Source organism: Ochlerotatus camptorhynchus, unplaced genomic scaffold, assembly GCF_037179485.1.
Source record: "Ochlerotatus camptorhynchus isolate MF236.1 unplaced genomic scaffold, CSIRO-AGI_Acam_v1.1 ptg000284l, whole genome shotgun sequence".
Taxonomy (NCBI): Eukaryota; Metazoa; Arthropoda; class Insecta; order Diptera; family Culicidae; genus Ochlerotatus; species Ochlerotatus camptorhynchus.
Window position 1 is genome coordinate 1,239,138 of NW_027040773.1, and position 27,369 is coordinate 1,266,506.

Below are 27,369 nucleotides of genomic sequence, written 5' to 3' on the forward strand. Positions count from 1 at the left end.
GGACAAAATTGGGTGTCCAAAATTAATTTCCTTCTTTTTTTAATCTTAATTAATCGTAACAAAACTTTTACATTTGAGAATCGACCACTAGAACCGCTATATATAGAAAAGCGGCACACCACGGCGATCGATGTAACTGCTGTTAGTCGTTCCCTCGTTGGAAGAATGCAGTGGACCGTCACGAGCCGACACGGGACGTGGCGAAGTTCTGACCCATTGCGCTCACCTGCTGCATGGCAAAGGTGTTCGAACGGATGGTCACCCGACGACTGAAGCAGTTTCTCGAGTCTGGCGGCTTTCTAGACCATCGCCAACACGCATTCCGGCAAGGCCACGGTACATCCACGTATGTTGCGACGCTAGGAGAGCTCCTCAAGGATGCCAAGGATAATGGTCTCCATACGGAGTTGGTTTCCCTGGACATTGCGAAAGCCTTCAACCGTACATGGACGCCCGCGGTACTGAAGCAACTCGTCAGCTGGGGCCATAACATTAATTTCGTCCAAAATTTCCTGACTGGCAGATCCTTCCGAGTCTCGGTAGGTAATACCAAATCCCACACTGGCGTTCCCCAAGGTTCAGTGATCGCTGTCACTTTGTTGCTGGTAGCCATGAACAGTATCTTCGAGCGGTTCACCGTACATTTTCGTGTACGCAGACGACGTGCTAATCGTAGCCATAGGTCAAACTCTGGGACGAACGAGGATTAGAGCCCAAGCAGGGGTTTCCGCCGTAGCCAGATGGGCCATTTCGAAAGGTTTTCTGCTGTCTGCTGGAAAGAGCACTAGGTGCCACGTTTGCCAGTACCGACATCGGGTCTGCGGACCTTCCATAAAGATCGGTAATCAAGCTATCCCATTAAAGAAAACTGTGAAACTGCTGGGGGTTGTCATTGACCGGTCGCTGAGTTTTGACCAGCACTTTCAAGGGGTCAAGGCCAGCTGTCGCAGCAGGATCAACCTCATCAGCACAATCTCCCGTCCCCACCGGTCCAACAACAGAGAAGTACGTTTTCATGTTTCCCGGCCCATCGTAGACAGTCGGCTGATGTATGGACTGGAGCTGACCTGCATCGCTACCGACAAGGCAATACAAATACTCGCTCCGGTGTACAATAGCTACACGCGCATCATCTCCGGTCTCATACCCTCGACGCCAGCCGATGCCAGCTGTGTCGAAGCCGGCACTCTCCCTTTCCGGTACTGCATCTACGCAGCCATTGCCAACAAAGCCGCTGAATTTACAGCAAATACCGCCGGAAACGACATAATCTGCCTCCTCAGCGAGGAGGACAGAATTCTCCGTATAATCGCCAACGCAGAGCTCCCCCCAGTGGCCAAGATTCACTGGTACGGAGATAAGAGTTGGAAATCTCCCGCACCAAACATCGACAGCCGGATAAAGGAGAAGTTCAGAGCCGGGGACAATTCCGTAGCCCTTAGGAGATCGGTAGAAGAGCTGACCAGATTGTATCCAAACTACATGCATCGTTACACGGATGGGTCAAGATCGAGAGCTGGTTACATTTCCCCAATAAGTAGAAGTCTGCCAAAACGATGTTCGGTGTTCTCGGCAGAAGCAGCGGCTATTCTTCATGCCGTCACGGTTCCTGCGGATCGCCCAATCCTGATCCTGTCGGACTCCCACAGTGTTATTCAGGCCCTTTCGTCGGAAGTCCCGGTCCACCCCTGGATTCAGGGCATCTTGAAGGTTGCACCACCAAATACGCATGGATTCCCGGACACTGCGGGATCCCAGGGAACATCGAGGCGGACAACCTAGCCGAGTCAGGCCCATCGGGTCCTCGGTACTCGCACAAGGTACCGTGCAGGACGTGAAGAGATGGATCACTTGCACAGTGCGGACAGCGTGGGCAACGAAATGGTCCAGTGCCAGACTTCCGTTTATTAGAAAAATTAAAGGCGACATCGGAAAGTGGACGGCCCTTGTAAACCTGCGAGATCAGAGGATTTTTCCAGACTCCGGACAGGACATTCCCTAATCGCACGGGATTTCAGCGGAGGACCCTTCAGGTGACCTGTGAATTCTCCGCTGTTCATTCATCACTTTCCCTGGAATTTTCTTCCACCTTACGGCGTAAGTTATTTTCCGATTCCTCCTGGACAGTTATTTCGACTTCCCTATTAAGCTTCTTCTGGCTTCACTCGAAAGGTTTCAACTTTCCCAGAACCCAAGCTAATCCTATCTTTCGGCAAAATTCCTACTAGACATAGAATTAAGTGAATTTTGGTACAAACAATGAACAATGAATTATCGGCTCCGTAAATCTAACGCTATTGAGTCTTCCCAATAAACAAACTAGATAAAAAAAAAGCTTCCTCGGAACTTCAAAGATGCTTCCAGAGCCTGATTGCGGTTCCATTAGCTTCAGAAAACTTCAGGAACTTTTAAGAAGATCTGAAATTTCAGAAACTTCCAGACTGATTTGTAAGTTTCAAGCTCTCTAAGGGTAAGTTCCGATAAATTAGTTTTAAAATAACATTCAACAATTTGGTTCAACCACATAAATTTAATACTTTTACTTTCATCAGAAAATGATCTCAAACTTCTTCCGAAATGTTCTCTTCGACTACCCTCGGTAGCTTCTTTTGACCCAGAAGATAATTCCGAATTCTTCCAGAAGCCTCCTCCGATTTCCCTAGAAATTATCATCTGATTCATGGGAACCTTCTTCCAGAAGTCCTTCTGGCTTCTTTTGACTTTCGGAGAGAGGTTTATCCAATGTCTTCAGCAAATTTCTTAAACATTTCATTGGAAGTTTCTATTCAATCGTTTTTAACTGCCCCTAAGTTTTTTTTTACATCCCGGAAGTTTCTTCCCATATCCTTGATAAGTCTTTTTGACTTCGCATGGAAATGTCTTCTGACTCCCCCAGAAGTTTTTCCTGGCCTCAGCTGATCTATTATCAAGGTTAAATTTGTATGCACCTTCCCGACAAGTACGCAATCGACAGTTGTTCGCAGTAGATCGCCATCGGACCAATTACGCTTAATTTGGACCGGTAAATCAGATGATGACTGTTTATAATCATCATCGTGAAATGATTGACCAAAATATGCCCTAAACAGAATTAAAAATATATTTCAGAACCCTGCGAAGTCATAGAACAAAAGTCCTAATGTTAATATGTAGTCTACGATTTGATTGATTGACGAATAAATAAATAAATAAATAAATAAATAAATAAATAAAACAAAACTTCCTCTGGCTTCTCCTGGATCATTCTTCCGATTTCCCTTACAAGATATTCAGACTTCATCAGGGAAATTTCTTCAAACTTTCTCCTCAGAGGTTTCTCTGGAAAATTTCTGGTAACTTTGATCAAAAAATCCTTCCTAAATTATTTTCAGGAAATTTGGAACAGATTCAAGCAAATCGAGAAACGTTCATTTTGGTAAATTTCTCGAGATGTCCCGAGTAGGATCCGCTTAGCGGGACCGATCAACTAATTTCAAAGAAATTGCTGAAATTTTAAAGGAGTTCCTAGAAATTCAAGGGCCAACCATAATGGCTAAGTTGCATTAGTGTGGATTTGAAAGTTAAACTATTCAAACTTACGTGAACGGAACGCAAACGTATCTATTGAGGGCTTTCAGGGAATTTCCGAAAACTTCAGCAAAGTTCCGAGTGGTTCATGAGCATTTTGGAAACGTAAGGGAAGTTGCATGAACATCAGAGAACATTTTGAGGGATGATCCGTTCTTTTTAAAGGCAGTTTCGAGAACTTTTAAAAATTAATTAAAAAAAATCGAGAAGATCAGAAACTACAATGCTGATGATCAATTAATTTCAAGAAAATCGTGAGAGCACTTAAGAAGTTCCGAAATCTTCCAGAATGTCCAGGAACCTTCGCCGATAGTTTCATTATAATCAGGGAAGCTACGAGTACTTCGAGGATGATAAGAGAACTTCAAAAGAGCCCCATCAACTTCAGCAAAATTGTATGAACTTTCAACGAGGTCCGACGAAAAATAGGACATTCCGAAGTGCATTTCAGGAATGTTCCGAAAACTTCAGGAATATCAGAAAAATTGCAGGATCATTATAACATTATAGGAACTTTAGGGAATATTGGGCTAACGTTCCCAGAAATATCTTTCTTGCAGAATTTTTTCCCAACTTCTCCTTGAAGCTTTTTGGACTGTTTCGTAAGCTCTCTGGGTTCTAAGTTTCTCTCTTTCTTCCAATCTACCTTAGGAAATTTCTTCCAGCTGCGTCTTCAGGAAGTTCCTTTAAACTTCTACCGGAAGTATCAATCGAATTCTCCCAAGAATGTCTTTCGTCTTCCTCAAAAACTTTCTCCATGAGCATTTTCTGGAGCTTTTTTCCGAGCTTTCCTTGGATTTCCGTGGAAATTGCTTGCCAATTTCGGAACATTTTCACCGAAAGTTTCTTTAAAATTTCGCCAGAAGTTTCTAATTTTTTTTTTTTAGTTTCCTGGATGTTTTCCCAACTTTTCTAAGAACTTTATTCAAACTTCCTCCAGAAGAATTGCTTTATTCTTTCGCTGGAACTTTTTTTCGGCATCATTCAGATGCAAATTCAAACATTCCCCGGAAATCTCTTTCGACTTTTCCTGGAAAGTAAATGTTCCGTTCTTTATCCAATGCTTTTAATTTTCACCATAAAAATGTACAACAATATATAATTAATTAAAATAGTAAATACCCAAAAATATGGTTAACTACCCCATTTCCGGCCTATTAAGCATAACCTACACTTAGTCTTTCTTAATCTAGCGCAGCTTAGCACCAAACAGAATGTTATTATTACTGATGGCTTCAAAATTTATTAACCTTTCCGTATGTATCGTAAGAGTTGAAAAAGAGAAACCAATCGTTGAGATATTGTCAAAAGTCTAACGCTACTTCCTGACGCCAAACTTGGCCTACGGATTTTAAACTCGGCCTAACGCATTGAAACGCCTATGAATTCACTTCGGTCTATCGGATGAAGATAAAAATTGATTCAGTCGGAGCGCTTCTTTTGTTTTTGGGACTAGTGGGTGCAAACCTCATATCACGCGTTCTCATTGACTTCGTTCGGTAGCTTATTAAGTAAAGTTTCGTACCAAACGCATAATTGACTTGTTAACTCTGAAATCATGGATTTATTTGAAGTTTTATGCTCGATAGGCCCAAAATGGGCGATTAGGCCGAAGTAGTTCTCTACCCTACCGATTTTCTTTTAACATTTGAAACCGATCAGCTCGCCAGCGCCGGTGGTGTAGTGGTAAGCGTGACTCCTTTCTCACCCCAATGGGTCTGGGTTCAATCCCAGTCGAGGTCGGTGGGATTTTTCTGAGGCATAAAAATCTTTGGTCACGTCTTCCTTCGGAAGGGAAGTAAAGCCGTTGGTCCCGGCCCATGTGTGTTGAATGGGTGCGATATCCTACGCAGGTGTGGAAGCTGACTTCCTGCACATTCGATTGCCGTCAATGGATGGCAATCGATGTCCGTCGGTGATTGGCACTAGATTGCGGAACAGAGACCGACGTTTTATAAAGGAAAGAAAAGAAACCGATCAGCTTGAAAACAATGTGGCATCGCTGGTTCGAAGTGTCAATTAATAGGGTTCTATCAAGAGGTTATTCCCAACCAGGTTTCGACGAGCGTGAAGGTTTTGTGACAGCTGTTTATTTATAAATACAACATGGACCAAAAATCACAGACAAGGCATATATTTTACCGGTGGTGCGATTAATGTTATACACCCCTCAGATATTAATCGTTTTGTCAAGTTTCTGCATTCATTTTTCATCAGATGTCGCTGTTGTTATTGACAGCGACAACTATCGGAAACTATTCATACTCTGTTTTCCGTTAATTGTTCACAGAGGACAGTGCAGTGCAAAACATGTCTGGTATGTATGCATTTAAATTAACATCCGAAGTCCTTCCTGTTTTACACATTCTGCACATAAAATAGTTCACCCCTCACCGGATTTCCCGCGTATTTCTATGAATGGGGCGGGCAGAAAGTATCTTTTGTGAAGAATGTATAAAAAGGAGGGACTTCGAATGTTAATCAAAATGCGAATATAGAGGTACCAGACATGTTTTGCAGTGTCGGGAGCTCTATTTTGTAGTCTGTGAGAGGGAAATCACAAATAAAGTGTCATCAAAATACATGGCATATTGAGAAATTGAACTAGTGAGAGCAAATTTCTCTCTCAATTTTTTAATTTTTTCTGGCTTTCTGGGGACTGCTAGTAAATCAGTTAAAACTGTATGGGGATAAATCATTTTTATTTAATTGTAGCTTATTTAAAAATAATTTCCCGGAAAAAAAACTGAACGTCAAAGTCCCTGACCAATTTATTTCGGTTTTCGTTCACTTGTTTTTGGCCTGAATATGCACCGAAAGTGAATTATTCCCAGTTCTCTCAATTTCTATATGGGGATTTTTATCACTTCCTACCAGCGAAACAGCGCCATCTCTGTAGAAAATTGGCCGGACGATATGATTAATTAGCATAACATGCATTTATTCGGCTATTCAAAAAACGATAATATTCTCGTGTTACCAGAAACGAGCGACCAATGAAATTGAGGCCTTGACGTCAAGAAGTTGAAACCCCTTTATTTATTCCCGCAGCAACGATCTAAATGAAAATAAAATCTGAGATGGAAAAAACACCACAGCTTGTTTGTATCAAGGTCTTTACGAGTCGTTATTTTCGATGCTGCAGTTTGTAGATCTGCTGAGTCGAGTCTTTAAAAACCTGTATTTTTCGGAAGCCGTTCTCGTTTGGTCACTATCTTTATTTTTGCTTCTTAAAATTGAGCGTAAACTTGAATGGACAATTTTTTGAAACACTGTGCATATACATTTCTGAAATATTGGCTGGTGGTGGAATAACTTTTTTTCTTTCGATTTATCGGTATAATTTGAACTTTATTGGCATCAGTTTGAGTTACTTTAGTAAAACGTTCTATTGACAATCTTTTTTCCGAGTGGTCGGAATTCAGTCAAATTAGCAGTTTACGAAAAATCTTTTTTAAGACTGCATATGAGCAAAATTTCAAATTTGTATTTTCAAGACAAGTAATTTTTTTTGAGTCAAGTGCGTTATTCTAAAATAGCTCTAACTTCTTATTCAAATTACTATTACTATAACAAATTACTATATAAGAGAATCTGGACACACTAATATCCCGTGTTTTCTTGAAATCCAAAGCAGTATTTTTTCAAGTTAGTTTCATCAAAGTTTCGTCTAGACGGAATGTAATATTATGGCAGCATATACATCCGATTTTGAAACGTATATATTGTTTAGAGCAGTTCGTATGTTTTACTCCCTTAGACTTCTTTTAGCCAGCAAGGAAATTCTTAATAACTTTTTGGATATTCAACCAAAACGTATCAAATGTTCACAGCTCAAAACCAAATAAGTTGAGTTAATAAGAATCATTGAATTGGAACTGTTTTTGATAATCTTTGTTTTTTTATAAGAAGTTGAAAGGGCTTTAGGTAGTGATGAAACGTCGCTAGAACAATTCCACAGCCGCAGACAGTAATGAGCAAAAGCGGGCGCACACTTTTTGCCTGTAGATTTGAAAACATACTTCAAATCTCCGCGTACATCGTACGGGCTAGGCAAAAGGTGTGCGTTTGACTTTGTACTGTCGCATTAATGGAGCTTCGCTAATTTTCAATTTATATTCAATTTTCATACTGCCGTACTCTAACGGAACTATCTACCTACCCTTTTCTAAAGACTATTCTTTAGCTAATAAATTATCACACTAAAGCTCCATGTTAGATAGCATTTCCAACCAACTCTGAAAATCGCAAACTTCGGGTATGAAGTAACATAAAAATACTTTGAATGTTGAAAATTAAGTTGGATCTCCCAAGATTACACACACTCAAACCTGATTTATGAGTGTGACAAAATATAAGTCTGTTTCGTCGGATACCTTCTCCCCCAGAGTTCTGACACATAGGATCGCGGGATGTGTTTAAAAATTAATATTCTAATTCATATCATAGAAATGAGATCAAGTGTACCCCAATTTAAAAACTGCGTCACCTGGAAAATTTTAGATAATGTCAGAGGCTTGCGTGGGCTGCTTTGGCAGCCTATCACCATGGAGCATCTCAACGATTTCGATTTGGCTGATGATGTTGTTCTACTAGCACAACGGCGCTCTGATATGCAGAGTAAGCTCAATGACCTAGCCGAACGCTCCTCTGCGGTGGGTTCACCATCAACGTCAACAAGACCAAATCGTTGGATATCAACACGGGCAACCCTTCCAAATTTACGGTAGCGGGGCAAGCAGTGGAGAAGGTCGAAAGTTTCCAATATCTTGGCAGCCAAATAGCGTTGGACGGCGGGACCAAGATCGACATAGGTGCACGAATCAAGAAGGCTAGGGCTGCCTTTGCGAGTTTACGAAACGTATGGAGATCCAACCAGATAAGTCAACGCACCAAAATCCGAATTTTCAACTCGAACGTGAAATCTGTGTTGTTATACGCCAGCGAGACGCGGTGTGTATCAGCGGAGAACACTCAAAAGCTGCAGGTCTTCATCAACCGATGCCTGGGGTATATAATTCGTGCCTGGTCGCCTCACAACTGGATCATCATCATCAGAAGCCGATAGCAACAGAAATTCAAGAGCGAAAGTGGAAGTGGGTCGGCCACACACTTCGACGGGGCGGAAACGAAATCTGCAAGCAAGCGCTGGATTGGAATCCGGCAGGACATTGCAGCAGAGGCAGACCCAGGGGCTCATAGCGGTGGAGCCTCAATAAGGAAATTAAGCAAGTCGATAGGAATCTGACCTGGACCCAAAAGCAAGCAGCCGCCCAGGATGGAAGTCTTTCACGTTGGCCCTTTGCACCGCTGGTGGTGCACAGGACCCTTAAGTAAGTAAGTAAGTAAGTAAGTAAGAGGCTTGAGAAAATAAAAAAAAAGCATTTGAAAAGTTCCTAATACAAGCCGCCAATTTTTTCCAACTGCGTTTTTGAACATCTTTCAGAAAAAAAAACGTAGGTTTGAGCATATTTACGTCCTCTAATTGAGTATTTATGAACTTACAAAATAAATTTCCCAGCGAGTCTGTGAGCAATTCCACGCCAAATGAACTCAACTACTCCGATTTGGTTGCAACTTTCCATAATTGTTTGTTGACCCTTGTGGGGTCTGTATCTTGGGGTCAATATGACCCCAGGCAGTTTTGCAATTAATCAAAATGATTCTTTTTTCTCTGACACTTTTGCATGCTAAAGTCTACTTGATATGTCTGTCTATTAGTTGAGACAAGTTCCGAATTTTATTTAATACCACTTTTGAAGGATTTTCGCATTGAACTTAGCTTTATTGTATAGGTACAGACAAATGGTTAAGGACAATGATTCACATTTTTTCTAAAATTCGGCCATTTTGGATCATGATTAATATTCGAAATAGAGTATTTTAATTTATTTTTTAAATTGTAACAGCAGTTCTGATTGAAATGACGTCTGAGACAAATTTGTAGAAAAACTTATTTTATTCTATGTGTCTATGACTAGACAATGACGAAGTTTGCAAGTAGTAAACGAAATACGTATGTGTTATAGTTTTTGTTTTCAATTGATAGTGAAAGTAAATACTGAAAGTGAATCAGTGAAAGTGAATAAATGAAAGTGAATTAGTGAAAGTGAATTAATGAAAGGGTATAAGTGAAAGTGAATAAGTTATAGTGAAAGTGATACAATAGTAGTAGAATTAAAATGAAAAACAACGTAATAAGGTATAAAAAACTACAAGGGACAGCCCTATTGGGTTGTACGCAATGGTGACGTAGGACTACGTGGTCTTATAATAAATGTTATATGTTAACTGCAGCAGGAGCATGTGTTTTGTGTAGGAATATGAATTTGAGCGGAGATCTCTCTGTTTGTACTCTTTAGTAGGACAATGATTGCCCTGAAAAGAACCTTTTGAAATGAATTTTAGTTGGGACATTAAACTCTTTTGAAAAATGTTAGAGGCCCTGAAAAGGGCCGATGGTACTACAGGCTTAAAGCCTTTGGAAGATGATAATGACGTGTAGGCAGCTGGATCAGCAAACCGGACCGGAAATCCCATATTCTTAGGTTCAATGATTGGGCACTCGCAAGAGTCTCGGCTCGTCTGCTACTGTACAGGGGTTGAACTGGTGTCTGCGACAGGTTGGAAGATCACAGCGAGGGAAACCTCAACCTTGCTATGACGAACGGGAACTTGGAAGAGCCTCGGCCCGGCTGCTGGACACGGTTGCTTCAGGATTAGAAGCTTGGTTGCAACCGTTTTGAGCATGGTATGTGAAATTCACACTCACTTAGCTCAGTCGGTAAAGGCGCAGCTACAAAGCAAGACCATGCTGGAGGTGACTGGGTTCGATTCCCGGTCCGATCTAGGAATTTTTCGGGTTGGATACAATTATACTAATGCAAAAATGGTAGCAAGCATCGAAAGCTCTCAATTAATAACTGTGGAAGTGCATCTAGAACACTAAGTTGAGAGCACGCAATAAGCTAATATGCCATAAGCAATTAGCTTGAAATGCGAAGAAGAAGAAGAAGAAGATGTGAAATTCATATGGACATTTACCATGGGATGTGATGATTTTCAGAGTGATATATTTCTGAAGCATTTTTATAAGAAAATTTCCGCTTAATTATTTCATGTGAAATGTAGTTTGTGGCCCTGAAAAGGGCCGTTTTGTTGATAAAGTTGCATCTTAAGATCACGTATTTTGAATTCCACTAAAAGAGTATTTAAGCCCGTTCATCACGGATACAACGAGCCAGCTGTATGTTGCAAAGCTACAGTCCGTTATGTCAGACGCTTCAGACGATAGTGTCTCGTTTTATACCCGTAGTATAACCCACACTCATCCCCATTTTTGTATTTTGTATACCTACTGTGATTATTGTACCCTCCTTTCATGTTGTCTACTTAACAACTCTCGGAAGACAGTGTTGGGAAAGCAGCAATGCTGCATCGACATGTTTCGTCTAGAAACGATTCTCTGATGACTGTGTTGGGGAAGCAGCATATGCATGTACATTTTTGGTGGATTTGTTAGTTATTTCGATGCTGTTGTAAATGGACAATGCTTGACGTTTACCACTTTTTCAATAGTTTATTGCTGAAAATCAACAGTCGAAACCTTAAGTATTGATGCGTGGTAATATTTCTGATCGATTGGTGATAAATTTATTGAAATTAGTCCACGAACAGCTGAGTTATTAACGTTCAAAATCTTTCATAATTTCGTTACATGTTTCATTTTCGGTTTTCACAAAGTGTACCGCGATCTAGTTCGTTTATTTGGAAGGCTCAATCGCGTTAGCTTTACGGAGCCGATAATTCATTGTTCACTGTGTGTAACAAAATTCACTTAATTCTATGTCTAGTAGGAGTTGGGCCGATTACTCGCGGCTTACTCGAGGTTAGAAGGGTACATTTTCGAAGGATAGGATCAGGGGAGGAGCTTGGGGTAGGGTTTCGTTGTCTCAGACTCAAAATGTGCATGATTATTTATTTATTTATGATGTCCAAAAAAAAGCTGAAGTGTTTAAATTATTAAAATTTATAAAACCGAAAACAAGAATTTTTTGTCAAATTTTTAAACTTTTTAATTAAACGTTTTTGCATGAAATTTATTCTCAGAAAACAATGCTTGAGACATTTTAAATCATTTTCTGTGAAAAAATACACAACGCTAACAAAACGTACTTACAAAAAGCTCAAATATTTCACCAAAAATTCATGTTCACCGATATTTGTCAGTTTTCAAGTGTCCATGGACATTTTGAGTTATTTGGGTTTTTAACATTTTTTTAAACTTAAAAAATAAATAAATTAAAAAAGTTTATTTTACCAATATTTGTCTCTGCAACTATGTTTAAGACGCCATTTCAATCAGAAACTCAATTTTCAAGCCCCTTTTTTAAAATTTCAAAGATACCTTTTTAATAAAATTACAAGATTCAAAAATTCCGATTGTTTGCAAAAATGTGAATCATTGCACATAACAATCAATTGCGCAAACATCAATTATACAAATCGAAGAAGGTCGATTAAAAATAACTATTTCGCCTGGAACTGCTCCTGTGCGAAAACCATATCAAAATAAGGGATAAAATCTGTTTTCTCTCTCCTACCGATAACCGATAAAAATTCAGAAATCTATATTTTTAAATTATAACTTAGCTACATAGCATGCAGTAGGCGGTGGGTTCGATGCGCGATCAAGGGAAGAGTCGGGATGTATCGAAAATGGAGTACCATTGTACTTACACTTTTTAATAATGGTTCAGGCTTATAAAGTTCCTAAGTAGCGACTGCGAATGTGCTCCAAGAAATAAATGAAGGGCAAGGATAGACAAGAACATCTACCTTAGCATTAATTGAAACAAAACTATATAGGCATAACGATCAAACCTATGTTTTGTGAAGCCCTACATTCTTGATAGACGGGCGCTCGTGTTGCCTGAAAACCGTGTCTTTGATATCATGAAAGATTAGACCATATTGTTAGTATAATATATTTGCCATAGCCTGAAATCTGCTTAATGTCCCAACTAACATGTTCAGCTTTGTATGCCAAATTTTCCAGCGTTGTGCTGTAAAGTAGCTGAAACAAAGCTGCAGATACAGCTACAAGCATTATTCAATTTGTCAGTCGCACTGAATAACATCAGCCAATAAACGCTAATGTCACTTCTATGCAAATTTTAATCAACTTTCAACTTTTAGCCGCAAAACAAACCTAATAAAGACCAGTATATTACTTTTTTGATGGCTTCTACACAACCAACCACTTTTGCTGAATAACATAAACATCAAAAGTGCTTTTTCAACAACTGAACAACCTGTACTCAATCAATAAACTGTGTTAGCGCTATTGTGGAAGCTATTTTACCAGCCAACTAGAGAGAGAAGGATTACTAATTTCCAGTTAATTCCACTACCTTATTTGCTTATCCTTGATAGATACGCGTATTTCGTCTACAATGTGCAGACTTCTTCAGTGTCTTGTACTAATACTCGACTCGTACAAGACCTTGAAGAAGTCTGCACATTGTAGACGAAATACGCGTATCTGTCAACGATAAGCAAATAAGGTACACAGATAAAAATTCTGAATATTAATTGTGATGTAAACATTCATTCACGTAGACTTTTATTTCTTTTCACGCAACCGAGCAACTTGCAAACAATGTTGTTTACAAAGATAGGCTTTTGTATACAATATTTGCTACATTGCATGAAATGTGTCAGAACTTTACATGATATATAAGGTAAACGTATATGATATGTGACGCTCCATTTATGTGCATCATATTGAACAGAAATTTACACTACTTTTTCGAACTGTGTAGTGGAATTAAGTGGAAATTACTAATCCTTCTCTCTTTCACTGTACAGGTATTCCACTAAGACGCCCACATTCATCAGGATTCAGCCAACTAGGTTTATTTTTATACGTTTGCAGTTTTACAGCTTTTCCTCTGCTTCTTTGCAAAACTGAATTAACTAGTCGAGAAAAGTGATTCATTTGCACTATTATAAAGCCTCTACTCAGCGATCTTGCTGTAGAAGGACATTTGATTTGTTTACATCAGTTCAAAATATTGGCGTAGCAAAGTAGGCAGTATCAAGGTTCGCCAATGCGGTCGTCTCGAGTTCGATTCCAGGCTCCGGTACAGTGTAAATCATTTGGTGGTGTGCTTATATTTGATTAATTTGATTCGCAATAAAATAAACATGATAAATTCCTCCAACAAAATCTTAACACATAATTTAACCTGGCGTCAAGAGAAAACTGTGCATAAATTTTTATAGATTTTATGGTCACATTATTGCTGTACTTCTTTACTCCAGACCACAAGTTACCATGAATAGACTATTTTATAGTGTGACTCTATTAAATCTTCGACCTTGGTTTGCTTCAAAAAGGATTAACTTCAGTTCGGATGGTCTCCCTAATTGAAACTTTCACCAGTCACGCGTCAAACGGGAGTAACACGGAAACAGCAGTCTGGTACGCTGGACGTTATGACTTGCAGACCGGCTGGAATGTGTGAGTTTAAATTAGAACCAGAACATTTGTGATGTATGGGTGCCTAAAGCGTGCATTTCTCGCTGTTCACGCGCTGATTGCAGGCAAAGAGAGTAATGGAGCTCGCTCTCAATATCTTGTCAGTTGTAAATCTTTCAATTACCGATGGTTGCGCCCTAGGCGAGTTAGAGTCATTTTCCATCTCGGGTTGCGCCGGTGCGCCTGTCAAAACTTATGAGCTTCCCCTGGTTCATTCTGATCAGGGCGTCACAATATCAGCTTCAATCGACCAAATCGATGCGACGAAGAGACTGCTGGCTTTCTTTTTCTGTTAAGCTGAGTTTAGACAGAGCAAGTCAATTGATCAACTCAGTTGAATTCAATTGGCTTGAAAAGTTGAGCCTGATTCAACTTTTTTCAATTCAAGTGAGTTGATCAAGTCAGTTGAATGGCATGGTTTACACGTTCAATTCGCGTTCAAGTCAGTTGAATTCAACTGACTTGATCAATTGACTGGCTCTGTTTAAACCCAGCTTTAAAGTCGAACAGCTTCGCAGCATTCTAGAATTTCAGTCGGCATGCACAAACAATTGTTCAATCGCTTGTCTCTCATATATATTTTAAACATTTCTCACTTGGATACACTTGCAGATTACACGTAATATTTTTAATTTATCTTCCATCCATATATTTATCTAAAAAAATGATCGAAAACGGGACATAACGCATTTTAAACAAATTGAAAGAGCGGTGATAGAGTGTTCGTGAAAGGGGATTGATAGCCATAATGATGTTTCGTTTAACTAGAAAATCGACGTTAGTTACATTGAAAGCAATGAACAAAGCAACGACGAGAAGTTCCACAGCCATCCTTTCCTTCTAAGCGCCCTGCTTTTTTATTTTCGTTTCTTGCTGATAGTCTAGCTAGGCGTCATAGAAATGAAGCGTCGAACACGTATGTATGAGAGAAACAAAACACGAGTTCATTTTAGAGCTTCAAAAATGTAGAGCCCTGATTCTGATAGTGTTATGCTGATGATTAACTCAAGTTTGCTACCCAGACCACTTCACGAATTTTCTCTAGATTTTTATACTGATTTGTATCAAAAATTGTTTTCGGAATTGTTTTACGGATATTCTTCATTACACTTCGGTGGAGTTATCCTTATGATAAAAACGAGAATCACCTAGTTAAGCTTTGCAATTCCTCCTACTTCGGTTAGCGCGAAAAAGGCCATATAAGTTTTGTTTACACAAGATGAAAGGCCCTTCAACTGTTACGTTCAGTAGTGATTAATATAGTAATTGAGAATATATTCCTCGAATTCATAGAGCATTGAAAAATGAAACAAAAACTAATATGTGGTGGTAAACTATAACGAACAAAGTTTGGTTCAAAAGTAAACAAGGCACGAGGCACGCGACGCATGCGTAAATAGATATGCAATAAGCAAGGAATCAAAAATATCTCCAAATGACAAAATGACAAGCGATCACCGAACCGATAACGCTATGTCAGAAGTGGAAAGCAATAATGATATAATCTTTTTCCTTTTTTCTCATGACAAGCAGCCCGTGAGACACCGCTCACTCAGGGCGGTAGAAGGAAACGAGCAAATTGTTGGCAAGCTGCTTCACGAAGTAAAGCCGAAGATGATACACGTGTGTTAATGGGAATTTTTTTGTTATGTCTTTTCTCGATTCAGATCAAGCTATGTCCTCATCCATGTATGTTGCAACAAAGCAGGCAAGCAATATATCAGTATCCTTCTACCGCTCCGATCGAGTTGTGTTACAGAACGAGTTTCTCTTGGTAGTCGTAGCAACTGTTTTGTCTGTATCGTTGGTTGCTTTTTGTGTTTGGATTCACTGGCAATAAGAGCTTGTCCTAACCAGAGTCGATGTTATAATAAGAGTCCCGCCAAGAGAAAATGTTGCGAACAAGCAGCACTGTTTGTGATTTATTTTTCGTCAGGGTAAACGGCAACCAGATTTTTTGCGTTAGCATCGGATGACTTTCATTCAGAAGTGAAAAATTTCATGTCGATAAAGGAGCTTCTGGGAGACAAAATCAATGATAGAACCTGAAAAAGGTGAAAACAAGTGCTTGGTATAACTTTTAAATATCACAGTGTAATAAATAAAGCGAAGAAATGTTTTTCGTCTAAACTTACTAAAATATTGTCAGTAATGAATGCAATACTTGTAGTTCACTGGCTGTAGGAACAATGATGTTTATTTACTTTGCTAGTTTAGTACCCCGCTTGACAGTTCGATTGGTACTTCTGGCTTCACTCTTGGCGGGACTCATATTATAACATCGACTCTGGTCCTAACCGTCACAACAGCCATAAGTAGATAAATAAGTTCACCAGATTTGCTTGTGGTTGAGTAAATGTTTTCTCATATCGTATAACATTTGAATACAGCTTGAGGCTGTATAAATGAAATGAGTAAAGCGTTTACATTGCGAAAATTGTTAGTTGGGTTTAGCACTACTGGTTGTAATAAGCTTTTAACTAGGACTGCTAATGCTAATAACTCTTAAATCAACAATAATAATGCTACAAACATATAAAGCTGATGGCGACCCCTTCAATAATATGCTTTCCGATATTGGATGACTGCTTTATGGTTGAATTCGTTGACAACTGAGCTGATGAGCATCCATATGACTGTCATACAATTGAAGTATATGTTGGTTTGAAAATTGGCTGTAAAATATACAGTGCTCAGAGGACAAAAACTTACGAATAGAATTACATGCCAGAGCTACAGATTGGATTTATAATTTGATTGTTTATTCTATTATACATTGCCATAATAAATATCCACGATCAGCCAGTTCATCATAACGGCGCCGGTGGTGTAGTGGTAAGCGTGATTACCTCTCACCCCAGTAGGCCTGGGTTCAATACCAGTCGGCGCCGCCGGGATGTTCTGAGGCATAACATCTCTGATCACGCCTTCCTTCGGATGGGAAGTAAAGCCGTTGGTCCCATGAGTTGATGGGTCGATAGGTAGGGTCCAGGTGTGGGAGCTGCCTTCCTGGCACGTCGGTAGCATTGGTGCTCAGCACGGAAAACAAGATCGACGGAAAAACAAACCAAAGGAAAAAAAAAGCCAGTTCATCATGGATACACACATCAGCCTTCCATTCATTTTGGCTGAACAAATGTTATGAAATTATGGAATAATAAGATATTATGTTGATATTTTGTATGCGTAAGTAACAAGAAAAGATTGTAAAGTTTGTGTTTGACTCATAAAACCAGCAAATCTAGCGATGACAGAGTCATAATGAGCGATTTTCTGATCGCCTGTTCATGAAGAGTGGGTGAGATAAATGAAAAAATCGATTATTGCAACTCTCATGTAGCAAAATTGGCAGGTGTTATGTGTGGAACACAAACTTCACAATCTTTTCTTGTTGCTTACACTAGCAAAATATTATCATAATATCCATAGTTTCATAAAATATTGGATACACTAATCTTCCGTTAGTAGAGGAAACATCTTCTACCACGTAATTGATAACCTTCGGTTTCCACGCTTTACTCATGTTCGCTCTGAAAGCGCTGGCTATATTTTCGGCTTATGTGCCAGCTCAGATCACCATTTTTTTATAGTGATTTAAGCCAATTTGGCTAATTCATCGTTTCAGATCAGCAAATGACGTGAGATTGAATTAATTCAATCATCGTTTTGAATGATTTGCGGTAAGAGGCTAAGCCAATACCACATGCATTCCAAGTTAGGATGACAATCATTCTGCAGAGAGCATTACGTATTTCAACTGAAGGTCCGTTCGCTTCTTGTACCTATCATTCTGTATTCGAGAGCAACAGCATCTGATATCAAAACAATCGTCATTTGGTTGCAGCTATCTTTCTCAAAAGTAATTTCAATAGGGTAGAGAACTACTTCGGCCTAATCGCCCATTTTGGGCCTATCGAGCAGAAAACTTCAAATAATTCCATGATTTCAGAGTTAACAAGTCAATTATGCGTTTTGTACGATACTTTAGTTAATAAGCTACGGAACAAAGTCAATGAGAACGCGTGATAAGAAGGTTTGCACCCATTATTCCCAAAAACAAAAGAAGCGCTCCGACCGAATTAATTTCAATCTTCATCCGATAGGCCGAAGTAAATTCATTGGCGTTTCAATGGCGTTTCAATGGCGTTTCAATGCGTTAGGCCGAGTTTAGAAGAGTTTAGAATCCGACGGAATCATCAACTACAGGTATGCGTATGTGATTATTTCAAGAATCAGAATGCAAAGAAGTGATTTGCTTTGTTAAATTTACATGCTAATAATAATATTTTGGTTGCCTCTTGTTCTTTACCATAGAATTTGATAAAATTTGTCTCTTCTCACTTTGGATTGAAACGAAAAGCATGCATGGTTATTGGTTTCATCTGATCCAGTTGTAACAGAAGCACGAGGATGGCCCAAACAGATCATAAAATCATTTGCAGAAGACGCTAGAGCTCTACTAATGAATTGAGAAACAGAGGAGGAAGAGGATGAATAAATGCAATAACAAACGGGTACATTTAATGCTCCTTCAAATAATTGTTTTTAGTATAACTTTTTCCTGGTTTTTTAAAATATTTAACATATTCTACAAAGTTGTTTGCGATACAAAAATACACATTTTTGCTGAACATTGTAACATGCTATCTCTTAAAATAAAAATATGTATTCTAAAATTAGACATTTGCAGAAGTTTATCAAAAGTTATCAAAAAACACATAAAAGATCGCGTGCTGCCACATGTTTTATAACTTTTCGGCAGTAAAATAAGTATTTATTCAAAATTCTACCTAGATTTCTGCGCCAATTTGCCCCGAAAAAAGTTATTTGAATAGCAAATACCCCTAAAAATATCGATTGTTTAAAAATAACTTTTTTTGTTTCAAGAAATAATGAGTTACAATGTTTAGCTAAATCATGTGTTTTAACATGCAAAATATAGTTGTAGAATAAATCAAAATTGTAGGATGTCTAGAAAAACAGTTATACTAAAAAACATGATTTAAAGGGGCCTTTCACGAAAAACGATATATATCTCGTAATATGTAAGAACTAGAAATTTTTGTATTTTCAGAAAAGTTGCTTAAAATAACATTTGCTACAAGGTAAAAAAAATATTTTTTTGATCTCACTTTCAGGTAGATTAATCACCAAATCGTCTACATCAAAAAAAGTGGTACATATGCAAAAACACCTGTGAATAAACTTTACCCCTAAAATCAATGTTTGAGAAGCTATTTAAAAAGCGAACGAAAACGGCAAAAAGCAACACTGTAGGGTGCAACCAATGAATTTTACAAACATTTGGAAAAGTTTTGAATGGTACATTAACCTTTATGAAAAGTGATGCGTGATTTCAAATAAACAGGCTCATGCTAACATTTTTTTTTTCTTTGCGCTCTGCTTGGAAGTACCAGAAGGTTTGGTTTCTTCTTCAACATATTGTAAAAATAAACCGCCCATTTACACTTCTGACAAGTTGCAACTGAATGCTTATAATTGTTTTTAAATAACTGTTTCATTGCCAACTAGTTTTATTGCGCTTACTTATAAAGCAATATAAGGATTTATTTTTGGATTTTATAAGGGCAATTCATATTGTTTTTTTTTTATACTTCAAGGCAATCATAAAACCTTTCATAAGGGAAAGTAGCATAAACATCAGTTGGTTTTTTTTATAAGCTTTATAGGGGTTGTGCAGATAGCTTTAAGAATGTTCCATGACTTGCATTGTATATGACCGTCATAAAGCTGTAGGTAATGGTTGCAGCTGCAATAAAACCTTTGTAAATTGTGAATGTAGATTTGTTAGTTGGGAACAGATCCAATACACATACCTTACATTATTTAACAATACCACTCAATTTAAACCACATTTGAATGAATGAGACTTTTAAAGAATTGTTTTAAAACTAAAAATACCAACAGTAGGGGATTGACCGGTAAACAACCCTAGTCTTAAATGAATGTACTTGAAACCGACTCAACAGGGATAAAACATAATCGCTGAAGAATCATCCACCCTACTCAATTCAGAATTAATTAGGGTCGATGTACCGATTATGGTTATACGTTCCTATAGGCCCTTTTCAAATGTTAATTACTCAGCATGAACAGACTAATGTTCAAGCCAGCGTTTAAAAGGGTACAATGTGTAGTAGGGTAAATGCTCCTATAGTTGCGGTAGTACCAATAGTTGCGATACCGCATAAAAATCAATTAATTTGATTACCTAAAATTGAATTACTCTAACTTAATAATGAATAAAACATAAATCAAACATATTTACGTATGTTGCTACAATTACCGGATTACAAAAAAAACACACGTTATTTAAAAAATACTATTTTGATATGCCATAGCCAAACTGTTTCATTCACTAATGTATTCGCTACATTTTCTCACAACATTTTAAGCCATTATTATAAAACTATTCCACATATTTGCAAGAACTATGTCCATTCACATGATAAACTATCGTAGGAATTAAATAAAACCGTGAAATATGCACATTATTGATAATATTATCTAAAAATGTATGCCTCCACTATTGGAACACCAAATACTCTGCGTTCCTGTAGTTGTGTTATTTTCTGCGCCTCCGGCTGCAATGTAATAGAAAACAGGTCTCAACATCCAAATGTTTCATCACTTTCTTGCTCCCACTGTTCTAACGTAACGACGAGTTTGACGTCACACTCATCCTTACGTAAGAACAGCGGGAGAATGAAGGAGACGATTGATTAGCATTGCCGTACCTGTTCTTCATGATATTGCAGTGCAACGTTGAAGAAGTGTCAAAGTTGCTCGTCACTTCTTCAGCGTTTGTTTACCTTCCATTCGTTTGCGGTGCGTATCAATTATTATATTTTTGCAGTTCTGAGTTATCTAAGTTGTGAAAGTGAGTGATTTTATTGAAATTATTGTGTATAGGTACTGAAATATCTATATCTTTTCAGAATGGCATCTGATGAGAAGCGTGAACCGGAAAAGAAAAAAAAACGATCCGGAAGCGTCGGAAGTACGACGAGAACGCTGTGAGGCAATGCATTCTCAGCATTAAAAACGGGAAAGAAACTATTTACGGCGCTTCGCTATCTTTTGGCATTCCTGAGTCCACCATCCGGTTCCGGCTCAGTGATAAATGGAGCAAGAAGACACGAAAAGGCCCTCAAACAGTGCTGTCGGAAGAGGAGGAGGCAACGCTTGTGGACTGGATTAAAGACATGCAACGAAAAGGTTTTCCTGTCGTGAAAAAGACATTGTATTCGAAAATCAAGTATGTAATTGCAATTTAAGGTCGTTAATGGTTCAACAGTTTCCTCAAGAGACACAAAACCGTCACGTTGCGAACACCATAAGCAGTTTCCGCAGCTAGCGCTAAGGTTTCCGAGTCCGACATTCGTGGCTGGTTTGCTCAAGTGACGTCATATCTGGAAGAACGAGGTCTTTTGGAAATCCTTCAGGATGGATCGAGGGTTTACAACGGTGACGAGACTTCTTTCTTCCTGCACCCCAAAACCAAAGCAGTGCTGGCTGCTCGTGGGAGCCACAATGTTTACGAAGTCGAACACGCCAGTAGTCACACGAACATAACCGTGATGTTCAGTTTTGGTGCGGACGGCTCTATTGTGCCACCTAATATCATCTTGCCAATGCAAAGAATTCGTGCAGACTTGTTGCGGACTTTTCCACCGGACTGGGGCATTGGAAAAAGCGCTAAGGGATGGATGGATGCCTCCAATTTTGAATTGTACGTTCGGAAGGTTTTTTATCCTTTTCTTTTGAAGAAAGGAGTAACTTTTCCGGTTATATATTTTGTTGACGGACATTCGTCACACATGGCAGCAGATGTGGCTGATTTGTGTCTTGATTTAGGAATAATATTTATAGTATTATATCCTAATACCACAAGAATTACACAACCTGCTGATGTGGCAATTTTCAAACCATTAAAAAACGCTTGGAAGGCAGCAGTTTCCGAGTGGCAGGACAGGAACAACGGAGAAATGTTCACATTAAACCACTTCGCGGTGGTTCTCCAGGAGGCTATGAAGCGTGGAATCGTGGCAAACAGCATTATAAATGGATTCAAAGCTTGTGGACTACAGCCGTTTGATCCCGACAGCATTGACTACAGCAAGTGCATTGCAAAGTCCACTACGCCTGCACCTAATCCGAATGTATCTCAGGAGCTGAACCCTCCTAATGTAACATCCCCCGAGCACGAAGAATTACAAATTGTCGAGAATAACAGCACACTTTCTTCGTATATTATAGACTCATACGTCATTCCATTCAAGATCATTGAGCTCACCTTGGAGGACATTGGAGAAAAACGTCTGAATAAGATAACGAGCTGCGAAGAACTGAGTGATGACGAGGTTGTTATCAGAAACCTTTACGAGAAACTCATTAAACCGTATCACTCCTCTCTATCATTCACCTTATCGGAAGCTAAGTCCTCAAATCACCTTTTCGAGTACGCTGATGTTAACCAATCTACTTCCACGCAGGAGCAAATCCAAGATCAGCCAGGTACTGTTTGATATATCTTTATTAAAATCTAATTGTGATATATTTTTGTTTACTATTTACAGTTGGTCTTCAAAATCCTCTTGAGAAATCATTTGAGGTTCAACAAAACGATTCTTTCCCATTCGAACCAGAACCAACTTCCAACAACGAGCTCTGGACCACAGCTCTGGAATTATGTACCGATAACTCTGATAGCACTACACACCCTGTAGACTTTAAAAATGTTACATCAGGTAAATTTAAAACAAATGCATTATTCGAAACAGCTACATTATGAGCTTTTATTTCCAGCTGAGATGGTGGTGGTGGCTGAAGAATTATCTTTTGAACAGCGACAAGAAACATCTTTCCAAACTGTTGGTGAGCTGTGCTATCTGGATGACACGTCCAACCATACTTCAGGATACTCAGAGGAGTCACCACACGTCGTCGGTACATACATGAATGAACAAGAAAAACATGTATTGATGGACATAACTAACGATAAGGGAGGGGTAAAAAGGAAGATGAGCATCTCAGGTTACCTCAACTGTCCTGAAACTCCGAAAAGAAATCGTGCCCATCGCAATTATAAGCGCAAATTCTACCCTGTGCTTACGGCTGGTGAACGCTTGGAGGAGATGCGTCGAATCGAGGAAGAGAAGATGGACGTAATCCAAGAGAAGAAGGAGAAAGCTGAGAGGCGTGCTGAAAGGAAGAAAGAAAATGATAAACTGAAAGCAGCCACACGTGAGCTGAAGAACGAAAAAGCTGAGAAACGTGCCCAGGAAAAACTTGAAGCTGAAAAACTGAAAGCAGTAATGCGCGAACGAAAACGTCAGGAAGCGGCAATCAGGAAGCAGGAGCGTGAAAATCTGCGAAAAGAAAATCGAGAAGTAGCAGCAGCGACAAAACGTGCGAAACCTGAAAAAGTAAATTTGTTCAAGCACTTGAATCTTACTAATTTGTAAACAAGCAACATGAATTGCTTCATACTGTAATTTCCGTAATATTCCACAAAATGGCTAAAATACACTTTTTAATGGATATCAATTAAAAATCTTTTTCCGTTTATTTAACATTTTACTATTCAAATCTGGTTCGAACTGGGGTTTTGCACAACACTACCTACACCACCACTCCCACCCTCCCCCTCCTTATATCGGCTAGCCTAATGCATTTTTTGAAAATTATCATTCCTATGTTTACTCGTAAGAAAACCAGAACCAACTTCCAACAACGAGCTCTGGACCACAGCTCTGGAATTATGTACCGATAACTATATCTTAATTCGTTTAGTCCAGTTTAGTGCAATGTTCCAACGATTTACAAAGGGTTCCTTCAAATATTATATAACGCTAAATTGTAAATTGTTGACTGGACCGTAACATTTTGGCAGACCTCCTCCCCCTCCCTTAGAGTATTACGTAATATTTAAACAGCCCCTTTAAGACATTGTTTAAGACAACTATTCTTATCCTGTGCTAGCATTAACACGGAATTAAACTTTTTGGTCAATATCAGAAAGTACCATAATTTTAACACTTTATTATTTAGCGCAACTATAGGAACACCCATGCGCAACTATAGGCACACTATCGCAACTATAGGAACAAAAACATCCAATATTTTATTGACAATTACATCCCCAAAATCTTTCAATAATCATGTTTTATGTTGAAAAATGATAAAAGAGTATCCATTTGAATAGAAAATGATAGAAAACATCAACAATATTCATTTCATTTTGTCAAAAAAACAAAATATATGACTTTGTTGTGCTTAGCTCCTCCACTATTGGGTCATTTACCCTAATATAAAAACTAAAGGTATGGGTCATTCCAGCTCAAGAGTATACAAAGTTGTGGTTATGTCAGCGATTGCAACCAAACTTAGCCAAAATGCTTATATTGATATTCTAAGATAAGGTTTTTTTTGTGTTTTGCTGTGAAGTGCTTGGTTCTCACTAGAACCACTAGAAACTATTCTTTGGATAGAGATTACTCCTCTGAAAATCTCATAAATCCAGCGTTGCAAACCAGAGGTAACATTGACCACAGCGTTGTATACACTTGATCTGAAATGACACATATGTTATTTTTTAAACACATATGAAATAAATTTTAATTGCTCACTATTTGAGTTCTATTTAAAAGAGGTACATTAATTTTTTAATTGCAAAACGTCTTAAGAAGCTTCGGAAGTCTCACCAAGATGACTTACCTGAAATATTTTAAACAAAAAAAGTTACAGGCAAACCATGGTTTTCAAAAGGGGCACGACAAATGTAAATAAAATGTGCTCGTACTGTTGTTACAATATTTAGACGTGTGATGTCTTTCGAGAAGGTAATTTAAGGTCATTTTTAGGAATTTTTAATATTTTAATTCCGCTGATTTAATCTACATTATGTAGGATGTTGACAGCTCAATATTGCTCATATAAGAGCATATCAATAAAAAGGAGTACGAAAATGCGCTGTAAACATTAAGGTGTACAGCTTTTATAAATGAAGCACATGTTAATCGATATGTCTGCGCCCATTTAGTTTTGATTAAAAAATAAATAAATCGGGAAGCTGGTTACCCATGGAGTAATCATGAGTAACCACCGTGACAAGCTCTACATTATGGTGGTTTGCGATGGCGTGCTATCAGTTTCGATAAGTTGACGTTTGAAGTCATTGATTACAAAAGCACCAACAGTGATTTAAAAGTAAACCAGGGGTTGTCCAATGGCGTTCAAAGAGATTACCAGGTGCTTTCAATTAAGTACCTAACTCTAGTGACTGCTAGTTCCTGCCGTCTCATATTGTTGACTACCCTTCCCTATTCTGTTCTGTTCGTATTCAATCATCAACCAGTCCAACCACAAATGCCAGCTATCAAAATCAACTAGTTTCCTTAAAGTTTATCGACCTTCGTTACCGGTTTCTGCACCGGCAGACGCCCTATGCAGCTACTTCCTCATCAAACCACAACGATCGGCGTTGAGCTGATGCTAAGCAAGACGAACCGTTACTCTCATGCGTCGTCGTCATTGCGAGAAGCAGAATCCGTTTTCTTCATCTCGCACATTCTCGCTTCTCGCCCCTTGGAGACGGCTGCTTGTTTAGTGCAATTATTGTTTTTTCTTCATTTAACACCGGTGAAGCCTTGCCGACAAATGCAAATCGCTTTTTGCAAGCGACTTAGATGCCAGTTTTTGCTGGATGTAACAAAAAATTGGGTCAATTTGACCTTACTTTTTTTGGCGGATGGTGTGTAATATTGGCCTCTCGAGAGGCCTCCCTTATACCCCGGACAGACTATGGCTTATATCATGTAATATAGGCTGTCTTGCAATGAGCACTCATATATCTAGTTTTCACTGGAAATCCTATGTATGAGTGCTCATTGCAAGACAGCCTATATTACATGATATAAGCCATAGTCTGTCCGGGGTATTAGCACAGTCGGTAAATGCACAGCTACAAAGCAAGCCCATGCTGGAGGTGACTGGGTTCGATTCCCGGTCCGGTCAAGGATATTTCGAGTTGGAAAATATCTTGACTTCCCTGGGCATATAGTGTGATTGGCCACACAATTAAACTAATTTAAAACGCTACAGGCATCGAAAGCTCTCAATTAATAGCTGTGGAAGTGCATCTAAGTTGAGAGCACGCAATAAGCTAATATGCGATAAGCAATCAGCTTGAAATGCGAGGAATAAGAAGTGTCTTTTTGCTTCACCAACAACCTTAGGAAGAGATGCGTCGATTTGGGTGCTGGATAGTTTGGCAAATGATCTGGTTGATTTGACGACGAGGTTTTAGTGAAGGAGCAATTTGTGCTTTCTACTTCAATTCGGCTTAAAATTGCAGCAAAAGTGCATATTTAACTGCTTTAGATTCAGTGCATACGCACAGTGTTATGAGACCTTTTACTGGTGCATGTTAATTTGCTCCGGATTTCCATAATAAAACTTTTTGCAGTAGCTTGATTGGTTTGGCACGTTCGTACGTGGTGGATAATAGTATGAATGATAATTCGTATTCACCATTTGCATAGCAATTCGTGTGGTGATGGTCAGTGTCAAGGTGATTTGCACTTTCTGTAGAATCACCAAGCTGCATCCTGTACTAATTTGCATGTGAATTGTTATTTCTAGTGGCAAATGCAAAAACGTTGTAGCCATGCCAAGTCAACCATCATCGCGTACTATCTAGATAAGGTTTTTCAAACTCTTTATTTGTTCCAAATTCAAAATAAATTACATTTCATTTTATCCTAGGTGCTCCACCTACTACAGTAACTTACCAGCCTTAATTGTTATGATATAAATCTAAGTGTGAATAGATTGTTTCTTCTTTGGCAATTTAGTATTTTAAACAGTTTTTCTATACCTGCATGTCAGTATAACAATTGACATCTTAAAACTAAAAACTAAATCTAAATCTTATCTAACTATAAACGGAATTAATCGTGGCAATTGAAGATTGCAACGATTTTAGCCTGTAATTATTAATTATTTTGTTGGACATTTTTTTAAAGTTCTTTGTACCGTAAAACGGGGTATCTTTGATATTGCGGATAACATTGATAGTAGAATAAAATGATTTAATTTCCTCTCTGCCGTTTTTCCAAATTGGAAATATTGGTTGCATATTATAGCTTAGGGTTTTTCCTTTGATATCGTACATAGCTGTTATATAGTATGTGTTACATGTTTTCCAAACATGTTAAAAACAATTTTCTTGTGTT

At 38.6% G+C, this 27,369-nt stretch overlaps 1 pseudogene; it reads left to right on the plus strand.

Annotated features, from left to right (window-relative positions):
- Nucleotides 1–1,842: 1,842 nt before the first annotated feature.
- On the plus strand, nt 1,843–23,598 carry LOC135706602 (uncharacterized; annotated as a pseudogene).
- Nucleotides 23,599–27,369: the final 3,771 nt, after the last annotated feature.